Source organism: Balaenoptera acutorostrata, chromosome 2 (assembly GCF_949987535.1).
Source record: "Balaenoptera acutorostrata chromosome 2, mBalAcu1.1, whole genome shotgun sequence".
Lineage (NCBI taxonomy): Eukaryota > Metazoa > Chordata > Mammalia > Artiodactyla > Balaenopteridae > Balaenoptera > Balaenoptera acutorostrata.
In genome coordinates this window covers 178,503,574-178,509,971 of record NC_080065.1, presented here as the reverse complement: position 1 = coordinate 178,509,971, position 6,398 = coordinate 178,503,574, and the positions used below count along the sequence as shown (strand labels likewise).

Below are 6,398 nucleotides of genomic sequence, written 5' to 3'. Positions count from 1 at the left end.
AAAAGGAAGTGTGGATGAGTCCAGTACACTTGCCTGGCATCCCCCAGCTACTAACAATGGAGTCGGGTTTTCAATTCAGGTCTTTTTGGCTTCAGCCCAAGATCTCGCCTGCTGCTCTATGCTGCAAGGGACTCACCTTGGGCTTGGAAAGGCCCAAAGAGCTTATGATACACACTCAATAGAATCTCTATTATTCTTTCAATCAAAAAAAATTTTTTTTAATTTTTTATTTTATTTTATTTTTATTTATGGCTGTGTTGGGTCTTCATTTCTGTGCGAGGGCTTTCTCCAGTTGCAGCAAGTGGGGGCCACTCTTCATCGCGGTGCGCGGGCCTCTCACTATCGCGGCCCCTCCCATTGCAGAGCACAGGCTCCAGACGCGCAGGCTCAGCAATTGTGGCTCACGGGCTTAGTCGCTCCGCGGCATGTGGGATCTTCCCAGACCAGGGCTCGAACCCGTGTCCCCTGCATTGGCACGCAGATTCTCAACCACTGCGCCACCAGGGAAGCCCCCCCCCCAAAATTTTTTTAAGTATCTAGCATGTGGCAGAGGGGGGCGACACACTAGATGTTGGGTATTCACTAGGGACTAAAATTTACAACATCGTGTCATTTGAGTGAGACAGACAAATAAAAGGGGTACGCAAGAATTGTGAAAGAAAGGAAAAAGAGGCAGTGATCAAAAAGGAGGCAAGGCCAGTGGAGGTGATAAGTCAGCTGAGACCTGAAAAATGAGGAAGAGCCGGCCTGAGAGAAGCAGGGGTAGGGACAGTCATAGGCTGTGGGACTTGACCTTGGGGAGCGTCTGTCCAGCTGCGGAGCTAAACGCGACATACACAGACTCGGAGATACTTTAAAAACATAAAGAGACCAAGCCGCCTACAGGCTCTGGGTCTTCACACTCGGAACAAGGCTCTCTCCGTCACTGCTTTTATGTCTTTGACTCAAATGTCTTCGCAGCGAGTCCTTCCTTAGCTGCCCCATTTAAAACTCCCACGACCCTTCCTGTCTTCATATCAACAAAGTGTATGTTACTTAATTCTCTAGCCCCGCGCCTGCCTCTCCCACTAGACCGTGAGCGCCACAGAGGGTGAGATTTTTGTTCGGTTTCGTAGCACCTGAGCCTGGGGCAGGTCAATAGATATCTGCTAATCCAATTAATAGCCCTAGGTAGGTTTTGCAGAAAAGGCAGCCACGGTCGGTGCCCGTTCGGCAAAACCGGACGGGCACCACCGTCCTCCGACCAGAAATGAAAGCGGTTCCTAGGTCCGCCCTTGGCCCAGGGGTCGGCTCTGCTCGTCCCCGGCCCAGCCTGTCCGCCTCCTGCCTTCACGCACGACCTTGGGGCCTCACTTACGAGTCTCAGGGTCCCTCGGCCACCCCTTCTCCTCACACCTCGCTGCCACCCCATCCCCCCACCTCCCTCAGCCACCTCCTCTTCCACAACCGCCGCAGTGCCACCCGCTCTGCGCATGCCCGGCGGCGTGGAGATGCGCGGCGTGCGGAGGACGAAGACCCCCGCGCGCAGGCGCAGGACCATCCCGCACAGCGTGGGGAGGTGAGTCGGACGCGCTTGGTCTCTCTGGCCCCACCCACCTTTCCCAACTTCCCCCCCCAACCCCCAGGCGGGCGCGCACGCGCGATAGGAGCGGAAGGGCGGGCGGGCACGCGCAAGAGGCCGGGCCGGCGACGGAAGCGAGAGAGGCTGTCTGTGGTGGGGGGAGGGGAGGTGACGAGTGCGCGCGCAGCGGGGGCGCGGGCGGCGTGGTGGGGGGGCGGCTGAGGCGGGCGGGCGCGCGCGCCAGGCTTACCCTCGCTCGGCGGCAGCGGCGGCGCCTTCTTTGTTTCGTGAGAAGAGACGAGACGCCCATTCTGCCCCCGGCCCCGCGCGGAGGGGTGGGGGCGGCGCCGGGAAGGCGACGGCGCCGTCGACTCCCGGTAAGGAACGCGGGTCTCGGGGTGAGCGCGGCGCGGGACTTGGGAGGACGGTTTGAATGGAGCCAGGGCGCTGAGGGTGGAGGGGGCCGTTGGCGCCCGGATTGGGGCTGGGGTACGGCGGCGCCCGAGGGTCAAGAAGCCTGGCCGGCACCGCGCGCGCGGGGAAGGCCACAGTGCAGCGAGGCCGCGGCGGCTACAGTATCCGCGGGCCGGTGGGGTGGAGGCCACGCGCCCTTCGCGCGCGTTCTCGCCGGGGTCGCAGGACAAAGCTCGCAGCCCCGTCGGCGGGCCAGGGGCCCGGCCCCCATCGGGGCTCCAACAATAGCCAGGCGTCCTGGCTTTTCTGGCTACGTTGTAACGGGTCCGACTCGAATGTTGATTTTTGGCGAGGCTGCGGTCGGAGCTCAGGAGGAAAAACCCCAGGTGTGTCCAGCGTCGCCTGGACACGAACGTTAGCAGCCCCCTTGGGTTAGCCGACCTAAAATTTTATTTTAAAAAATCATGTCATTTTAGATTTTCAAGGAAAGGTAAATAACTCTCCTAATCCCTCGCAAGTAGTGACTTCAGAATGTTTGCCCTGAAGCGGGGGTCGGCAGCAAGTGGGGAAGGACCGGGGAAACTGTTTGCTGTTGAAAGCATTGTTTTAGTTTTGCATCCTTTTCTCTTCCTCTCAATTGATTTTCCAGATTAAGGCTTTTATTTAATTAAAACGTGGATCTTTCAGGAGAGGGTGTTTTGTGCCGGTCTTGAAGACACTAGTCTTGATTCCCCCCCCGCCCCCCCGCCCAGTGAATCCTTGGGGAAAGTAGGGAATAAGCGTGAGAGCCACTTCCCAGGAATTTGAAACAAGTTTTCACTTTTAATTGACAGACCGGATTCGAGTTTGATTCCTGGCGTTGCTGGTCACTTAGCTGTGCGACGTGAGGCAAATAGCTTAATCTCTCTGAACCTCTTAGTGTCTTCGTATGTGAAATGGGAATAATGCCACAAATGGAGTTGGTGAAGGCCTGTTAAATGGGTCTTGGCTAGAGGGAAGCACTATTATTGTTGTTCAGTACAATCTCTTCCTTTATTGTTCATTATTTGTTGAGTCCCTACTGGGTGTTCGATGGTTGGAGGTTAGGTGCCCTGAGGAGCCTCTCCAGTCCTGTAGGGGAACAGGTGGTAAATGTGGGAACAACTCCCCTTGGCCTATCATGTGTGAGGAACACAGTGGATGGATGCGCAGGGGAGTGAGTGATGGGAACCGGAGATCAGGGAGGCTGCGTGGAAGAGGGGGGCCTTTACTCAGGATCAGGGAGGACGTCCAGGCTGTATTTGACCACCCGGGACCAGTCATCGCTCCCCTCTGCTACACTCGCGCATCACCCTGAACCTTTCTTGTGTAGCAGTTACCCCAGTTTGTAATTATACATCTCTTCTTCTCCAAGGGCCATCAGAGCCCTCAGCTGTGTCTACCTGATCTCCTGCAGTGTACCCCGGGCCCAGCACGTAGTAGGCCCTCAGTGAACCTTTGTGGATGAATGAGGAGGGTATGCGGGAGGATTGAGTGAACATGTGTGTGAAGTGCTTGGCACACGACTGAAGGGGGGTTGTAGGCAATAAATATTAGTTGCTGTTGCTGGTTTTGTTTTTTTTTTTGTTTTTAAACTTTCCAGGCCATTGTTTTCCAAATCTCATTACCCCAACAATGAGGGTGTGTGTGGGGCGGTGGTTAATATGAGGTGGTGGTGTGGAGTGCTAGTTCTGGAATCAGACCTCCTGTATTCACAGCCAGCTCTAAATCCTAGTTTGACCTCAAGCAAGACACTTACCAGTAGGTCCCCCCACTTGTGAAACAGGTATGACAGCGGGACCACCTCAAAGAATTGTCATGAGGGTTGAAAAGATAGTATGCGAAGTGGCTTAACACACTGCAGAGCCTGGCATGTAACGAGCCCTCAATTTATTGGAGTTAATATTGTTTATATATGTATGTATTTGTAAATTAACTGTTTAAAAAACTGAAAACATAAGTTAGAGTCATTCTGTATCCCAGAAATCCCAGGTTTGATGTGCCGGTTATATATATTTTTATAATTTTCTTTAAAATCAGTGCATACACAATTATGAAAATAATAAACGTTCTTCCGCATGCCACTTAAAATCATTTTGTGTCCAGCACTTCAGGAGATGTTGATCTTGCAGGTTTTTGAGCTGGGAGTGGTGGTGGGGTGACCTCATCAGAGCTTCTGTGTAGGGCAGTGCAGTGGTCTCCAAACTTCCTGTCAGTGAAAAGCACTCCAACATAAACACGTATTTATTTATATACCTTTGCTACTCCTTGCGGACCCTCAAAACATTGGGAGGTAATCCTAGACCAGCTTCAGGTCCTAGCTGTTTATCAGATGTGGGAGAGTGGGAGGGATTAGTTGTGTTAGGTGAATATCCCATGAGAACGTTCTGCAGGTGAAGAAACTAAGGTCCAGGGATATTTCACCAGGAGTTCTTGGGTCGAACATCCAAGTCTGACTCCTGGCTTGGCCACTTTCCCTCTTGGTGCCTCAAGGCAATGGGGGTGACAGTGCCTGGCACCTTGTAAGTCTTCAGACATGACAGCAGATCTTGGCCTGGGCTATCAGGGCTACCATGGCACAGAGGGCGTTCACAGTCACCAGAGACAGAGCACAACGTGAATGGTGCCCCCTGCAGTTGTGCAAGAAGTAGCCCAGCCACGCATTCCCCGTGGAAACAAGTGTGCATTGAGTGCCTGCCACGAGCCAGGCACAGCTGGGGGCTGGGGGTTTAGCTGGGAACAGGCAGACAAGGACCTTGTTCTCCACTCCTACCTGTCTCCTTATTTGCAAAGGGGGACAGTAATAGTACCGAACTTGTAGGATTGCTGCAAGAACTAAACAACAACAAGATGACAGATGACGAACGTTAAGTGCTTAGGACAATGCCTGACACACAAGACTAAACAGTTTGTAGCCGTTGTCATATATTATGATCTCTACAACATCCTAGCGGGTTGAGATACAGAACAGATTTTTGCCCCATTTTAATAGTTCTGTATGTTTTCAAAGTGGTAGCAAAGGAATCAGCTCCTTCATTTTGTCCTTAATAATTTAAAAATTGTGTGCTTAAAAAAAAAAATTTGTGTGCATGCAGTTTCACCATACAGCATTGGAAAGAGGGAAGTGTGTCTGGTGGCATGGGTTTTAAAAAATATCAAGTGTTTGTTTTGCATTTCATATATCTCCTCAGAACTTGTAACGTTGATTGGAACACTGAAGAGAGTTTTTTTTTAAATTAAAATCAAAAGAATACGCCAAACCTACTATAAAAGGGAAGTAACAGCGGCGAGAATATTGGAGGGAGCTGTCCGAGGGTGAATACATCAGAACTGAGTTGCTGTTGCTATCACCTTCCGGATGTCATCCCTAAGAAGTATTAAGCTCATTGATAGGATTGGTGATATCTTGGAGTTTTGTTAGCTGCATGCAAATTTTTCAGGATATGGATTTGATGGGCATGAGAAATTTGGCCTCCACTCATCTTCCTGTGTGGGGAAGGACCTTGCGGGAGGCACCAGGTGTAGCTGGGTCTCTTGGGAGATCATATTTCACAGGGCAGAGGGAAGGAAAGGGATGCATCCATTTCCCTCCAGTTCCCTCAGGGAAGGGGCTTTCTTTAGAAAACAGGTAGCTGGCCCCTTCCTAGAAACCCAGACTAGTTTCCAGGGCTTTGTTTTGGGGTTCTGTTACTTTGCTGAAGGGCCACGTCTTCATTTTTGTGTGTGGGCACTTGTAACTGGGAACAGTCTTGAGTTTTGCTCAGTGTGAAGTTTACCACCCGCAGGAGTGTGATAAAGAGAATGGGCTTTCCCAACGACCTGTACTGTATAGCACAGAGGACTGTACTCAGTATTTTGTAATAACATATAAGGGAAAAGAATCTGAAAAAGAATACACATATTAATGTGCTGTACACATTATAAATCAACTATACTTCTATAAAATTAAAAAAAAGAAAAAGAAAAAGATGATGGGCTTTAAAATGGCTCCTTGGGGTGGTTTAAGTTCTCCTTTCACTGGCAGGTTGCGCCCTGCTGGTTCAGGAAGCAGGTGGCCGAGTGGCAGTTGCTGCCTCACCTGTTACAGTGAGACACTTGAGGGGGCAGGGTTTGATGTGTACCACCCCACCTTGCTCTGAAAGTCCCAGTAAAGGGGCACAGTGGGTGCCTCCTTGTCCTGATGGTGACGCTGAAGCACAGGGGGCTCCTCGATGTGCCCTGGGAGCTGCTTCTGGCCCTGATGACCGCAGAGCACACATCCGACCACAGCCTGGACCGCCAGCGCGCTGAGCGCCCTCATCTGCCTCCTCGAAACACCCCTCAGAGGCTCCCGCCTTTGGAGTGCTTCTCTTTGCTGCACCTTGTGCTCTTCCAGACCCTCCTCCTCCTCCGTCTTCTGATCCTC

General features: G+C 51.8%; 1 protein-coding gene across 8 annotated transcripts in view; it reads left to right on the top strand.

The window, feature by feature from the left end:
* The first annotated feature begins 1,799 nt into the window (after positions 1-1,799).
* Positions 1,800-6,398, top strand: part of SMARCA4 (SWI/SNF related, matrix associated, actin dependent regulator of chromatin, subfamily a, member 4) — an 87,113-nt gene continuing 82,514 nt past the window's right edge. For all 8 annotated transcript variants that reach the window (XM_057540193.1, XM_057540199.1, XM_057540198.1 and 5 more), the window contains exon 1: positions 1,800-1,938. The gene's annotated coding sequence lies outside the window, so the exon portion shown is untranslated. The remainder of the gene's footprint in view (positions 1,939-6,398) is intronic.